The sequence below is a fragment of the Heterodontus francisci genome, chromosome 26 (assembly GCF_036365525.1).
Source record: "Heterodontus francisci isolate sHetFra1 chromosome 26, sHetFra1.hap1, whole genome shotgun sequence".
Lineage (NCBI taxonomy): Eukaryota > Metazoa > Chordata > Chondrichthyes > Heterodontiformes > Heterodontidae > Heterodontus > Heterodontus francisci.
Genome location: NC_090396.1, coordinates 23,561,408 through 23,578,122, shown reverse-complemented (window position 1 = coordinate 23,578,122; position 16,715 = coordinate 23,561,408). Strand labels below are relative to the sequence as shown.

At 41.8% G+C, this 16,715-nt stretch overlaps 1 protein-coding gene and 1 pseudogene across 6 annotated transcripts in view; one reads left to right on the top strand and one right to left on the bottom strand.

The window, feature by feature from the left end:
• Nucleotides 1-16,715, top strand: part of mprip (myosin phosphatase Rho interacting protein) — a 533,204-nt gene that overhangs the window by 259,297 nt on the left and 257,192 nt on the right. The gene's annotated exons all lie outside the window — the stretch shown is intronic.
• LOC137384520 (tubulin beta-4B chain-like) lies at nucleotides 14,544-15,644 on the bottom strand (annotated as a pseudogene).

Sequence of the window (16,715 nt, the reverse complement as noted above, 5' to 3'; positions counted from 1 at the left end):
CAATTTCCATTTTAGTCACTTAGTGCTGATGCTTTCAATAAGGCTGCAGAATTGCACGCATTTGTTTTAATTAATATTTTAGTAGAGTGGAGTAGATGGAGGAGATCTAAGCTGTTCAGTCTTGTTGGATGACTTGGTAATGGAATTTTTGACCCAGAAACGTCACAGTCGCTTAGTGTGTGATGTACTGTGGCTTGAGGCTACAGTACACCAAATATTGGGAAATTGTTTGCTAAAAGGCATAATTTTGTACATACCAGGGCATATGACATACTGATGGGAAAATCTTCCCTCATTTTTCTCAGCATACTTAGGCAAGTTGAGCAAGGTTAAACATATTTTCTTAATCCAGGTGAGGGCTATTCATTTGACAAGTGGATCCGCCCTGGGCAACCCTCACCCAGTTGTAGTGGAGAAATAATATTCTCTTCCCCCTGCCACTCCTCCCCCCAAAAAAACTTCAGCCACTCCCTAGATTCCCAGATGCAGGGACCCAGCCAACCTATTGACTATATACAAGGAGTGTAATTTCCCTCTTTAGGCTAGTGAGGTTGGAAACCTTGGATCATAAGGTGCGACTAATCCAGGATAGTCACATGACCATCCCTCGGCATAAGGAGGGAGGAAGTGTTGGGTATTCTAAAAGGCATTAAGGTGGACAAGTCCCCAGGTCCGGATGGGATCTATCCCAGGTTACTGAGGGAAGCGAGAGAGGAAATAGCTGGGGCCTCAACAGATATCTTTGCAGCATCCTTAAACACAGGTGAGGTCCCGGAGGACTGGAGAATTGCTAATGTTGTCCCCTTGTTTAAGAAGGGTAGCAGGGATAATCCAGGTAATTATAGACCGGTGAGCCTGACGTCAGTGGTAGGGAAGCTGCTGGAGAAGATACTGAGGGATAGGATCTATTCCCATTTGGAAGAAAATGGGCTTATCAGTGATGGGCAACATGGTTTTGTGCAGGGAAGGTCATGTCTTACCAACTTAATAGAATTCTTTGAGGAAGTGACAAAGTTGATTGATGAGTGAAGGGCTGTAGATGTCATATACATGGACTTCAGTAAGGCGTTTGATAAGGTTCCCCATGATAGGTTTATGGAGAAAGTGAAGTCGCATGGGGTTCAGGGTGTACTAGCTAGATGGATAAAGAACTGGCTGGGCAACAGGAGACAGAGAGTAGCAGTGGAAGGGAGTTTCTCAAAATGGAGACGTGTGACCAGTGGTGTTCCACAGGGATCCGTGCTGGGACCACTGTTGTTTGTGATATACATAAATGATTTGGAGGAAAGTATAGGTGGTCTGATTAGCAAGTTTGCAGACGACACTAAGATTGGTGGAGTAGCAGATAGTGAAGGGGACTGTCAGAGAATGCAGCAGAATATAGATAGATTGGAGAGTTGGGCAGAGAAATGGCAGATGGAGTTCAATCAGGGCAAATGCGAGGTGATGCATTCTGGAAGATTCAATTCAAGAGTGAACTATACAGTAAATGGAAAAGTCCTGGGGAAAATTGATGTACAGAGAGATTTGGGTGTTCAGGTCCATTGTTCTCTGAAGGTGGCAACGCAGGTCAATAGAGTGGTCAAGAAGGCATACGGCATGCTTTCCTTCATCGGACGGGGTATTGAGTACAAGAGTTGGCAGGTCATGTTACAGTTGTATAAGACTTTGGTTCGGCCACATTTGGAATACTGCGTGCAGTTCTGGTCGCCACATTACCAAAAGGATGTGGATGCTTTGGAGAGGGTGCAGAGGAGGTTCACCAGGATGTTGCCTGGTATGGAGGGCACTAGCTATGAAGAGAGGTTGAGTAGATTAGGATTATTTTCATTAGAAAGACGGAGGTTGAGGGGGGACCTGATTGAGGTGTACAAAATCATGACAGGTATAGACAGGGTGGATAGCAAGAAGCTTTTTCCCAGAGTGGGGGATTCAAATACTAGGGGTCACGAGTTCAAAGTGAGAGGGGAAAAGTCTAGGGGGGGGATATGCGTGGAAAGTTCTTTACACAGAGGGTGGTGGGTGCCTGGAAAGCGTTGCCAGCGGAGGTGGTAGACGCGGGCACGATAGTGTCTTTTAAGATGTATCTAGACAGGTGCATGAATGGGCAGGAAGCAAAGAGATACAGACCCTTAGAAAATAGGCGACATGTTTAGATGGAGGATCTGGATCGGCGCAGGCTTGGAGGGCCGAAGGGCCTGTTCCTGTGCTGTAATTTTCTTTGTTCTTTGACCAACAATCATTCACACAGCTTACCCAGGACACCAGTAGTCATCTATTTGTGTGTATAGTTCACTCTTGCTAATTCAAAGTTGTCTTGTGTGCTAAATGAAGAGTAGGAGATTATTTGTAAGTTTTTCAATTCTACTATCAGTTTTTTTTAAAATCTTTCAATCAGTGGTTCATATTTGTGCTACAGAGTGTACTGCCCTTTGTCCTCGTCTCAGATTTGGAATTTTCCAAATTTTTTTTAGCTCTATACTTGCATCTGATGGCAGTATGCAGGTTTTATCTGGTGTCCATGTTGTGTGGCAGCATAGTGTAGCACTTGGCCCATGCCACAGATTTATTCTGCTCAAGACATGTAGCCTTTTTTTCTAGGTGTTGATTTATACTCGGAGTCGATTTGATAGGAGCAAAATTACTTTTTTTTCATTTATTCATGGGATCTAGCCATTGCTGGAAAGGTCTGCACCTATTGCTCATCTCTAGATGCCTTTGAGAAGGTTACAGTTAGTCATTTACTTGAATACAACTGAGTCACATATAAGCCTGACTGGGTAAAGATGGTAGATTTCCCTCCCTAAAGGACATGAGTGAGCCAGGTGGGTTTTTATGACAATCCTGTAAGTTTCATGGTCACCATTACTGATTCAAGCTTTTTAATTGCAGAATTATTTAATTAATTGAATTTAAATTCCCCAGCTGCTGTAATGGGATTTGAATTTATGTCCCTGGATCATTAGTCTGTCTCTGGATTACTAGTCCAGTAACATAACCATTATGCTACCATTCCCTAAATACTTACTCATAAAAGATTAAATTCATTTAAGAATATCTTGGGTAACATAATCCCAAAGCAACCTTTTAGGATGAACTGGGTTTTCCTCCTCTGGGGAGGAAGGTGGACAGGAAACTAATACTGACTTGCATTCTGTGCACAAATTTGCAGCTGCATGGGAATTTGTGGACTAGTCGATGAACCCTGTTAGTGTTACCACCACCTAAAAAATCAAGCTGCTGGAATCCATGTCAAAATCTCTTTTTAAAAAAAAACTTTGAGTAATCAGTAACAAATGTTTTTTTTTGCCAATTCAGATTTTGAAATGGCATTTTATAAGCAATCACTTGCACTGTTTTCTGCAGTTGAGGACAGCAAAGCCTTCAATTTAATCAGTAACTTAATCCCTTAGTTTTGGTCAAAAATTGTTAAATCTACTCTTGCATTTCATATCAGGAGCTTTTTAAATTAATTTTAGTATTTGTTCAGATTTTATTGGCACAGTTAATGTGTTCATTTCCTTTTTATGTTTTCCCCTTAAAATTCCTGACATTTGGATTACACTCAGCTACTTTTTCTTATTAAAATGGCAGTGAGTGGATATTATATCTGACTTGTTTTTTTCTGGTGAAGGCTGTGTGAGGAAGGAGAATTGAGCAACATTTGAGCCAATGGGGGATCATTAACACCCAGTTCTTCCTTGTATTTTTATTTCATTTTTCTTCCCACTCCTTTTGGTTTCTATAATTTATTAATCTCCTATCCTGCAGAACCCAGGATATCTATATTCATCTGCCCTTTATCCATAGACATACAATTTTAAAGCAGCAATTTTAATTTTAAATGCAGTGGTGTACTTTCATTTCTTGTCGCACATTTAAGATAAAAATCCAGTTAGAAAAGTACTTGGGCTGCATTTGTGGTGAATACATGTATCTGTACCTCAAGAGCAGCTATATCATGGAAACACCAGAGCCTCCAAGTTCTTAAGTCCCACACCATCCTGACTGCCCTCCTTGTTGTTGGGTCAAAATCTTGTAATTTTTTAAAGCCTAACACCATTGTGGGAGCATTATCCTCGCAAGGACTGCAACAGATCAAGAAGGCAGAATACCATCATCTGTTCAGATCTACTACGGATGAGCTTGCCAAGTGTCTGCCATGCCCCTTGAACAATTAGTTTTAAAAGTATCTTCTGCCTACCAATGAAATACAAAATGGTGGCTGCCATTGGATTGCAGGAGTCTTACTCTGCTTTAACAACCAAATTAAATTATTGGACAGAGCTTCTTAAAAATTATCGACAACATATTTTTAACCAGATTCTGGATTCCTTTCATAAATGTGGTGGAAACAATGTGCTATTATAAATGTATCCATAAATTCACTTGCCAATTCAATAATCATGGAGTGCTGGCTGCTTGTTGTGCCATGGGTTAGTGTATCTGATTTCCTGACTAATGCGTTCTTAATCTTAGCTATGCCGTCAGTTGGAAAGCTATGTATTTTCTTTTTTCACTGTGGGTTGAAAAAAACTGGATAATGAGTAACTTTGTACTTGCCTCCAAGATTGTTGTAGATACCTGCTTGGGAGTAGGTTTTCTGCTCAGTCTTTGACTAAGAATGACCTATGGTTTAGGTTAAGGTGAACAGAGCAGAGATTAAAAATTTAACCCAGCCCAGGGAGAAATTGCTTTTAAAAATGAATGATTTTACAGATCCACATGTTTACAAAGAAATCTTTTCAGCCCAAATGCTAGATCCCCTTACGCAAGTTTTATTTTTGCAATGTGTCTTTTTTTTGTTGTACCCTTTTACAGAATGAAAGTGCACTTTGTTTCCTGAACTCAGATTGGCAGTACCAATATCAGAGTACTGTAATTCTAAGAAATCCTGACATTATATCTGACTTTGTGAATATAAAGAAATGCTATTGCTGTTTAGTGCTGCAGCATTCAGCCACAAAAGAACAAGTGTTCATTGTTGAGATTAAATAGTATGGTGCAGCTGTTCTAGGAGTAGGAATAAATGTTGCCACAAGTGACAGATTTACAGAATTGCAATGTTTCTGCCCACAGTTCACAAGTTCCTCATCTTTTACACCTCACAGGAGTATAACCTAGTTTATTAGTTTGATGGAAGACCACTTGCTGATCACATGGTCTGCATATGGTTTTCTACTGTCACATATAGCCCTGTGCTATGTACCATCTTGTTTTCTGCCCACTTAAAAGTTCCTTACTTGTATGTTTAGAATAAAGTGTCCAGACTCTCTACAAGTGTAGTTTAGATTGGACAGAGTTTAAGTTAATACAGCCTGTCTGTTTTTTTTTTGTATATTTTTACATCTCTTTCCCCCTACCCAACAAGGTTTCCCAGGAGCCTATGTTCACTGTGGTTGGCAACAGATGCCACTTGAGAATATCATGTTAAGCTGCCCCCTTCAGTCTACACTCCAAGTTACAAGGTAAATCCAAAAAGCAATTCAGTGCTGCGAGCCAGCCATATAAAGAGCAAATAAACTGAGAAAAAACAGACAAGAGCATAAGGGTCTAAGACACTGCCCCAATTGGTCTGTGATCATATACACGCTTTAGTACTGCTTCATTCAGTATATTGCTTATATCAAAATAAGCCAAGTGCTGGGTCAAAATGACTGCACCAGTATCTGTAAATAATTTTGAATATTGTGCAAAATGAAGGCGTTCATTTTGTGATTCCTGATGCTTAAAACTTATTTACTTAAAGCTTAAATTTTATATAAAATGTTGGTTCCTTAAGCATGATGCCATGATTAGCTAAATTTATCATGGGTAAACAAAACAAAATATAAACAAGCGCAGTGAGCCTAAAAAATCCAGCCATGCCCAGCAGGCATTGTTCAGCACTGTTAGGATTGAGGCAGGAGGAGTGCACTGTCTTTTCTAGTTCCACTTCTTTAAATGTTTACCCGGTTACCGATATAGCCAATCATATACTCTTATTTTTTTATCCCAGAATAAAATACACCAACCAGGTCTTTCTAACAAACAACAAAATCACCAGTTTATTATGAAACAGGACTTAACCTGTAATGAAGCACAGCATTAACACAGATTCAAATATGAAAGTTCCCTTTTTAATTCCCCAATTATACACACATACACACAGGAAAAAAAACCCAGAAATTCTCTCTGCAGAGATCTCTTACAAACAAAAAAGACTACTTTAGCCAAATACTGCTAATTCTTGATGGGAAAAAAAGCAAAGATGTGGAAGGATGTCAGTTCTCCCTTTTTTGGTCTGGCGTCCGGGTATACAGATAACAGTCACTGGGATCGTTTCAGAAGCACTCCATTCTGGAGATGTCGTGAATTATTCCAGTAGGCTTTCTAGGAGAAATGTGGCATCAGGGTTTTCCGCCAGCACACACTTGAATTGCAGTTTTTTTTCCCAGCTTCTCAGGAGCTATGCAGCACCAGGAATTTTAGCTCACCCAACAGTGGAGCTTTGCAGGATTTCTTCAAAGAGGTAGAGAAAGAGGTGAGCTAGGTGGTTTCTTTTTCCTTGGCAGGAAAAACACCAACTGTCTTCAAGCAACAGTTCACACCCACCTAAACTGAAAACAATGTCCAAACCCCAAACAGAGTCGAGCTCCTCGCCTCTATAAACCTTGACATGTGTCTTCTCTATTACCATTTTTCCCCAGGTCACCATGGCTTTCAAACAACAAGTGTTCCTTCGGTAAACTTGGTTTAAAAAAAAATCCATGGAATCGTTTCAGTTTTAATGCAAGTCCTCAAAAAAAAAAATTGGAAAAATGGGAGCACTTTTGTAACATTAGTACTGTGCAATGATCAGACTTCAGATGGTGGAAGGATGGTACCATGGACTCGTTTATGCAGCATAGTGTCTCGAGTACATTGGCACTTACTTGCACTGAGAACATGCGATACAGGGAGAATGCTGGCATTGAGTTATCACTGGGAGGGGGCTAAAATCAGTGGCAAGGGAAAAATTCTGGTGAGGGTGGAAGATGATGGCAGTGATGAGCTGCAGAAATGTTTTTATTTGATGTCAAGCAAGCTGTCTGACAGCATAGAGGCGGTAATGTGAGAGCAGTGGTGGAGAGGTAGAGGTGGTTATCAGCATTATGGTTCTCATCCGGTTAGGCTGGCATACAGTAGGCCTATTGAACAATGCTTGTTCAATGAATTGTTAGACAGCTCTAAATAATCACTGGGTTGAGAATTTTTTTTTGGAGTCTGCTGCTCTGGGAAGGGATTAAAGGCAGGCTACTGTGCTACAACAGGAAGCAGTTGGCTATGCCTTAGATATGTTAGCAAGATTAATGGGCTTTGGTCTGTTGCTCCATAAACTGGCATGGCTGCATTCATCACTCCTATGGGAGCTTATATTCCAATTACTCTTTGGGATCACAGTTGGAGGAGATGTTGGAATCTTTTCAGAAAAATAAGCAGAGCAGGTGTGCTGTGACAGGGATGGCTATTAAAATCTGAATCTGTTATGAACTATCTTCACTCAGTCAGCTGGCTGTGGCAAAGCCCAGACACTGCCTAGATTATATCTTGGCCATACTATTCAAAAGTGCCCTTTGGTTTTGAGGCTCACAGAGGGATTCATTTGGGGATATTTCTTCTAAATTCGGACTGCCTGAGGCTTTTACTGGCTTGCTGGATTTTCTCTACTCCTAGCTGGAAGGTGACTACTTGTGGAAATTTGCAGGCTTTTTGAAGTCTCCATTGATGCATGGGTGCTTAAGATTATCAGAGAGAGTTATCCTCTTCAATGCACAGTGGCGCAGTGGTTAGCACTGCAGCCTCACAGCTCCAGGGACCCGGGTTCGATTCCGGGTACTGCCTGTGTGGAGTTTGCAAGTTCTCCCTGTGTCTGCGTGGGTTTTCTCCGGGTGCTCCGGTTTCCTCCCACAAGCCAAAAGACTTGCAGGTTGATAGGTAAATTGGCCATTATAAATTGTCACTAGTATAGGTAGGTGGTAGGGAAATATAGGGACAGGTGGGGATGTTTGGTAGGAATATGGGATTAGTGTAGGATTAGTATAAATGGGTGGTTGATGTTCGGCACAGACTCGGTGGGCCGAAGGGCCTGTTTCAGTGCTGTATCTCTAATCTAATCTAATTCGCAAACATTCCTTTGAGATTCCATGGGGTGAACCTACAGAACCCTAACATGGTAATAGCATTAACTAAGATAAGGAATGTAATAAAATCAGAAGCAATAGAGTTCTCATTAGGGAGGGCTGGGACTGTGATCCCTTGCTGTCTACTCGGCCCATCACAATAAGAGAGTCTAAGTACTTTATGGTTTTCCAATGGTGTTTTAGGTGGACTGCACCTATACGAAAGCTGAGTTTCCTAAACCAATGCATGAGAGAAGAAATTCAAGATAGTTGTTGCACGTTATCCAGGTAACATATCCAAGGGAGTGCTTACAAGTCAAAGACCTAAATAATAATACGGCCTAGTGGTTAACCAAACAGTCCAGAGGTTGAGAGTTTCAAACCCACCACAAAACTGAATTCAATAAATCTGGTAATTTATGGGCTAGTATCACAAAATGACCAGGAAAGCTGCTAGATTATTTAAAAACCCAACTGGTTCACTAATGTCCTTCAGGAAAGGAAACCTGTCATTTGTGTCTTGTCTAGCTGACATGTCACTTCAGTTCCATGCTGTGTCGTTGACTTGATGTCCTCCGTGCAACTCAGGATAGACAATAAATACTACATTGCCAGTTCCATATAAAACACATGCATATAATAAATATATAAATAATGTATGCACACTCTTTCCTCCTTTGGCCTCTCAGCAGCAGGGTATTCGTAAAGTGTTGGTCATAGCATACCTGCAAATATATTTGTAATTGAACTATTGGCTTCTGAGGACCTGAGATCTGCCAGCACACCTGTGCAACAGGCACATAAATGACTCTTGATTTTGCACTGCATTATGAGACGCCCGGCTATGGATGGAGCAGGAGTTGGTATTCTTTGGGGAATTTATTTGTGCCCCCAGTAGAAGATCTTTCTACCTTCACATTGCTTTAAAGTACTCAGGAATCTGGGAAGGTCATGGATCCAAGATGTAGTTTAGAAAATAATTATGCTGATTTACATAAGTAGCAATATTTTCAGAACGTAAAGAATTGGCTGTACCTAAAGAAAGAAAGAAGTTGAGACTTGGTAACATATGGATGGCTCTCAGGAATGTTTAATCTAGTTGGTAGAATCATAGAATTGTTACAGTGTAGAAGGAGGCCATTCAGCCCATCATCTCCGCACTGGCTCTCTGAAAGAACAATTCCCTCAGTCCCATTCCCCTGCCTTCTCGCCATAACCCTGTGCATTCTTCCCTTTTCATATAACTATCTAATTTCCTTTCGAATGCTTCAATCAAACCAGCCTCCACCACTTTCTCAGGCAGTGCATTCCAGACCTTAACCACTCGCTGCGTGAAAACTTTCTTCCTCATGTCACTTTTGCTTCTCTTACCAAATACTTTAAATCTGTGCCCTCTCGTTCTTGATCCTTTCACGAGTGGGAACAGTTTCTCCCTATCTTCTCTCTGCAGACCCCTCATGATTTTGAATACCTCTATCAGATCACCTCTCAGCCGTCTCTTCTCCAAGGAAAACAGTCCTAACTTCTCCAATTTATCTTCATAACTGAAATTCCTCATCCCTGGAACCGTTCTTGTGAATCTCTTCTGTACTCTTTCCAGTGCTCTCGCGTCTTTCCTCAAGTGCGGTGCCCAGAATTGGACGCAATACTGCAGGTGAGGCCGAACTAGTGTCTTAGGCAAGTCAACATAACTTCCTTGTTCTTGTACTCTATGCTCCTGTTAATAACGCCCAGGACACTGTATACTTTATCAACTACTCCCTCAACCTGTCCTGCCACCTTCAATGACTTATGCACATTACACCTAGGTCCCTCTGCTCCTGCACCCCCTTTAGAATTGTACCTTTTATTCTATATTGTGTCTCCATGTTCTTCAAAATGAATCACTTCACTTTTCTCTGCATTGCACTTGATCTGCCACCTGTCTGTCCATTCCATCAACTTGTCTATGTCCTTTTTCAGTTCTACACTATCCTCCTCACAGTTCACAATGCTTCCAAGTTTCATATTATCTGCAATCTTTGAAATTGTGCCCTGTACACCAAGTCTAGGTCATTGATATATATCAGGAAAAGCAAGGGTCCCAACACTGACTCCTGGGGAGCTCTACTACAAACCTTCCTACAGCCCGAAAAACATCCATTAACCACTACTGTTTGTTTCCTGTCACTCAGCCAATTGCGTATCCATGTTGTTACCGTCCCTTTTATCCCATGAGCCACAAGTTTGCTCACAAGTCTGTTGTGTGGCACTGCATCAAATATCTTTTGAAAATCCATGTACACCACATCAACAGCATTGCCCTTATCAACCCTCTCTGTTACCAACTCAAAAAAACTCCAGCAAGTTAACTAACCATGATTTTCCCTTAAGAAATCCATGTTGGCTTTCCTTAACTAACTTGCATTTGTCCATGTCACTATTGATTTTTGTCCCAAATTATTTTTTCTAGAAGTTTTCCCACCACCGAAGTTAAACTGACTGGCCTGTAGTTGCTGGGCTTATCTTTACACGCTTTTTAGAACAAGGGGGCAATGTTTGCAATTCACCAGTCCTCTGGCACTATCCCCGAGTCTAAGGAAGACTGAAAAATTATGGCCAGTACCTCTGCGATTTCCACCCTCACTTCCCTCCATATCCTTGCATGCATCTCATCCTGCTTTATCCACTTTGCGTACAGACAGCCTATCTAATACTTCCTCTTTATCAATTTTAAACCCCTCTGGTGTCTGACTTCCCTCCTGTTTCAACATTGCCTGGGTTGCATCATCTTCTTTGGTAAAAAAAGACAGATGCAAAGTATTCGTTTAATACTTCAGTTATGCCCTCTGCCTCCATGTGTAAATCCCCTTTCTGGTCCCTAATCGGCCCCACTCCTCCTTTTACCACCCTTTTACTATTTATATGCCTATAGAAAACTTTGGGATTTCCTTTAATGCTATCTGCCAGTCTCTTCTCATGCTCTCTCTGTGCTTCTCTTATTTGCTTTTTCACTTGCCTTCTGGACCTTTTATATTTAGCCTGGTTCTCAATAGTATTTTCTACCTGGCATCTGTCATAAGCACATTGTTTCTTCTTTATCTTAATCTCTACCTCTTTTGTCATCCAGGGAACTCTGAATGTGTGTGCTCTACTTTTCCTCTTCAAGGGAACACACCTTGATTGTGCCTGAACTATCTCTTCTTTGAAGGTAGCCCATTGTTCACCTACCGGTTTTCCTGCCAGTTTTTGACTCCAATTTATTCACCCCAGCTCCATTCTTACCCCATTGAAGTTGGCCTTCCCCCAGTTAATTATTCTTGCCCTGGATTGCTCCTTGTCCTTTTCCATAGTCAGCCTAAACCTTATGATACAATGATCACTATCCCCTAAATGCTTTCCTACTGATACTTGATCCACTTGGCCCACCTCATTCCCGAGAGCCAGGTCTAGCAGTGCCTCCTTTCTTGTTGAGCTAGCAACATACTGTTATAGAAAGTTTTCTTGAACATACTCTAGAAACTCTTGCCCTTCAATGCTCTTTACACTACTATTATCCCAGTCTATATTTGGATAATTAAAGTCCCCGATTAAACGTACCCTATAATTTTTGCACCCATCTGTAATTTCCTTGCAAATTTGTTTCTCCACATCCTTCCCACTAGCTGGTGGCCTATAGACAACACCGAGCAATGTAACTGTACCTTTTTTGTTCCTTCGTTCCAGCCAAATTGATTATGTCCTCGACCCCTCTGCGACATCCTTTTTCTCCAGCACTGTAATGCTCTCAATCAATACCGCCACCCCTCCTTTTTTCCCTTTCCTATCTTTCCTGAACACCTTGTATGCAGGAATATTTAACACCCAGTCCTGCCCTCCTTTGAGCCAGGTCTCTGTTATAGCCACAACATCAAATTTCCACATGGCAATCTGCACCTGTACCTCACCAGTCTTATTAACCGCACTCCGTGCATTCACATACATGCACATTAACCCTGATTCAGACTTTATTACTTGCTCCCTTCCGCTGTCTATCTCCACCAGTATTCTGTGCACCTTGGTATTCTTCTCTAATATTTGCACCTGGTTCCCACAACCCTGACTAATCACCAGTTTTGCTTTCCTCTAATCTGAGCTCCCTCTCAGGTTCCCATCCCTCTGGTAATTTAAACCCACCTGAATAGCATTAGCAAATCTCCCTGCAAGGATATTCGGCCCAGTCCTGCTAAGATGCAATTCGTCCATCTTGTACAGGTCCCAGCTCCCCCAGAACTGGTCCCAATGTCTCAGAAATCTTATGTCCTGCCTCCTGCACCAGTTCTCCAGCCAGGTGTTTGATCGCTCAATTCTCCTATTCCTATGCTCACTTGCACGTGGGACGGGGAGTAATCCTGAGATTACTGCTTTTGAGGCCCTGCTTTTTAATCTCCTTCCTGACTCCCTAAAATCTGCTTTCAGGACCTCATTCCCCTTCTTACATATGTGATTGGTACCAATGTGGACCACGACCTCTGGCTGTTCACCCTCCCCCAGAAGAGACTGATCATAGATTCGAAGGCAGGGCATAGAATACAAGATGCGTAGAAGTTGTTCTATTCTATAACTTACACAAAGCCCGAGTTAGGCTACACCTGGAGTACTGTGAGCACTTCTGGGCACCACACCTTGGGAAGAATATATTGGCCTTGGAGGAAGTACAGCATAGATTTACCAGAATGTACCTGGACTCCATGGGTTAAATTATAAAGAGAGATTACACAAACTAGGATCGTCTTCACTGGAATCTAAAGGTTAAGAGATTGACGTTTTCAAGAGATTAAGGGGAACTAATACAGTAGGTGTAAGCTATTTCCACTGGCTGGAGAGTCTAGAACCAGGAAACATAGCTTTCAAATTCGAGCTAGACCTTTCAGAAGTGAAATTATAGGAAACACTCCTATATGCAAAGGAAGGTTAAAGTTTGGAAAACTCTTCCACAAATGGCACTTCATGCTAGGTCAATTGTAAATTTTAAATATGATTGGTTAACAAAAATCTATGATATTAAAGGATATGATGGCAAAGGCAGGCATATGGAATTAGGTCACAGATCTGCCATTGAATGGCAGAACAGGCTTGAGGGGTGAAATGGCCTCCTTTTGTTCCTCTGTAGGCAACAGGTGGGTATGGTAATGTAGTGATTATTTTACTGAGCTCGTAATCCAAAGGTTTGGACCAATAATCCAGAGTCCGAATTTACCATGATGGTTTGAGAATTTTAATTCATTTTGGAAATAAAAAGCCAGTATCATGGCCATGAAGCTGTTGGATTGTTGTAACAACTCAACTGGTTCATGTAATGTCTTTTAGTGGAAAAACTAGCTGTGCTTACCCGGTCTGGCCTGTATGTGACTCTGATCCCACACCAATGTGGTTGATTCTTAACTGCCCTTTGAAGTGGCCTAGCTAGCAAGCCACTCAGTTGATCAAACCACTGTACTGCAGCAGTTCAAGAAGAAGGTTGACCACTGCCTTCTCAGGGCAACGAGGAATAGGCAATAAATGCTAGTCTTACCAGCAACACTTACATCCTGAGATGGAATTCTTAAAAACAAAATTCTCTCCTATACGATCTAGATACCAGAATAGGCATAGCCCGAACAGGTGGCAAACCGCAACACTGTTATGGTTCCAGCTCTCCCTGCCCCCTTGTTTAAAAAGCATTTATCCAGCTGAACTATAAATTCCTTTTAAAAAAATATATATATTTTTCACAACAGAGCCAATTTCACAACAACACTGTTGGAGGAATGAAACGCCATTTTTAAATGCATTACATTACAAAGTGTGGGGGGAGAAAAACACATTTTCACACTCTTTCTCATTCACTCTCTTCATTCGAGTAACTTGAACAAAGTTAAATTCTTGATAAAGCATCAGCAATAACATTTTTACCTGCAATGTGGATGATCTTTAAATGATAAGGTTGTAACAGTAAACTCCATTGGAATAATCTAGCATTCTAATTTTTTTTTAAATCAGCTGACTGCAACCTTCCAAACACCCCCAGTTGTTTGAAGCGAAGAATTGGGTAGGAGTCTGTCTTTGTTATTGAGTTAACTTTTCTATAATTTGCACACCGTTTAGTGGAACTGTCTGGTTTGGGCACTAATACTGGTGAACTCCAGCTGCTTTGACTGGGTTCTAGTAGGTAGTTCTCCAGCATGTATTGGATTTCTGCTTTTACTTGGGCCTATTTCTCTGGACTAAGCAGAAAGGATGTTGTTTTATAGGAACGGATTTCCCGATATTCACATCATGTCTGGCTTAGGTTGTACATCCAGGCTTATCTCTACAGACTCTTTTAAATGCCGTGAGTTGCCTTGTTAGGTCTTCTCATTGGTTTGTATCTAAATATGAAAGCACGTTGTCCAATTTTCTTCACTATTCTGGATTAGCTAACTGGATAGTAGGAGGCTCAATTTGAGAATTGTCTAGGCCGCCTTCTGCCTCATCCTCACTATCCCTTTCAACCTTCACTGTCCCTATTACGTGACATACCTGTGCTTGCTTATTCTCCTCAAATTCACCACCTTCACCAACTGTAGCATCCTGGTATTGCTGGTACTCCGAAACTAGGTCATTCATATTGCTCTCAGCCTCAGTAAACTTCATCTCATCCATACCCTCACCCAGCATACCAATGCAAGAAGGCTTTCCTTTGAAACATGGCAGTAAACTGCACAGAGATGAGATTAAACAGCTCCTGGATAGCCATACTGTTGCCAGTGAAAGTGGCAGACATCTTGAGGCCTCAAGGTAGGATGTCACAAACAGCAGTCTTAACATTATTGGGAATGCATTCAACAAAATAGATTCTGGTTTTTATTCTGTACATCCGGCATCTGCTCATTTACTTCTTTCATGGACATACGGCGTCGGAAAATGACAGCAAGGGTCACAGGCAGCCGTCCTGTTCTTGGCGTCAAACATCTGTTGGGTAAGCTCAGGTGCTGTGAGGGCATGGTACTGCTGTCTACTGCGGCTGGTCAGAGGAGCAAAGGCTGTCATGAAGAAATGTAGGTGGGGGAATGGGACCATGTTCGCTGCTAGTTTACGCAAGTCAGGGAAACTTAGGTAGGTTGTTACACCACTCATGGTGGCTGACATTAGGTGGTTCAAATCACCATAAGTAGGAGTTGTCTGTTTAAGGATATGGAAACAGATGTCATCATTAATACAGAAGGTCTCATCAGTGTTTTCCACAAGCTGGTGGACACTCAGAATAGCTTTATTAGGTTGTACTACAGTGTGTGATACTTTTGGTGAATGCACAACGCTAAAAGTATTCATGATTCTGTCAAGGTATTCCTCACGGATTTTACTGATGAGAAGTGTGCCAATGCCAGTGCCAGTACCACCACCAAGTGAGCAGAAAGCCCTGGAGCCATCACACCCCTCAGCCTCCTTTCTTGCCACATCCTTGGAAAGACCTGGCCGGTAATAATGTTGACTTATGCATGCTTTGATCTTCTGGATCCCCATATGTCCCGCTCAAGGAATCCCATGCGTTAACCTTAATAGTTCCTGGTGATATTTTGGCGGTACCACTATCTAATGAACAACCGTCCAGTCTGCAGGTCTTTGAGGAGATCTCCACTTCCTCATCAGAACTCCATTTTCAATATAATAGCCTTCTGGAACTCTCTTTTTGCCTCAGATTTGGTTAGAGCTCTTTGTGCCACCTTCACTGAGTCAGCTTGCTGAACTGTGATCAGAGAAGGTTCAAACTTAAATATTGCATTTGGATTATTTAAATCCCCTAGGAAAGTTTCAGATATTCGGCTATCTGACTGTGGTGCCAATTTTACTTCCGACAGTAGAACTTGTTTAGCCATTGCTCGGGTTACTGCACAAGAAGTAAAAATTCCTGGAACCTTTTCCTGTAACTTTTCTATCTCTAACATCACTTGGTTTATCCATAACTACTGGCGAAGCTACTACTTTTGCTGCAGCCAAATCATTCTCCAGGAGTAGGTCAAGTCCGTCTACTGGCAAGCGATGGACAATTCCTACAGTTGCTATTCCAGATATTAGGTCACACTTGGACATTAGGTGCACTCGATACAAAGGTATAGATGTATACTCCCTGCCAATACCATTCACTAAAACTTTAGCGTGAGTGCACGCTCTGGTGGAAATGTTGTATACCTTTCCCCAGCAAGAGAGTTTGGGTTGCTCCTGCATCCTTAAGTATAACTATAGGTTTATCTGTCTCACTTGATGCATAAGGATTACTTTTCCTTTTGACAAGAATTCTCTATAACCCTCAGGTATCTTATTCTCAACCCCTACACTCTCTGGTTTTTGTATCTGGTTTTATAGCTGCCCTCAAAGCTACAGCCTGATCATCTGTGCTCTCATTCAGGCCTCCTTTTTCTGCATTAGCTTTGTGCATCCCAGAAAGTCCCATGGGTTTACCCTGCAACTTCCAGCATTCTGCTCGAAGATGTCCCACCTTGTGATAATGGTAACACTTTGGCTTGCAGATCTCACTTCCACCCTCAGCACCTTCCTTTCCGGCCTGAGGAGGAGATCTTGGGGCTTGGTCCCTCC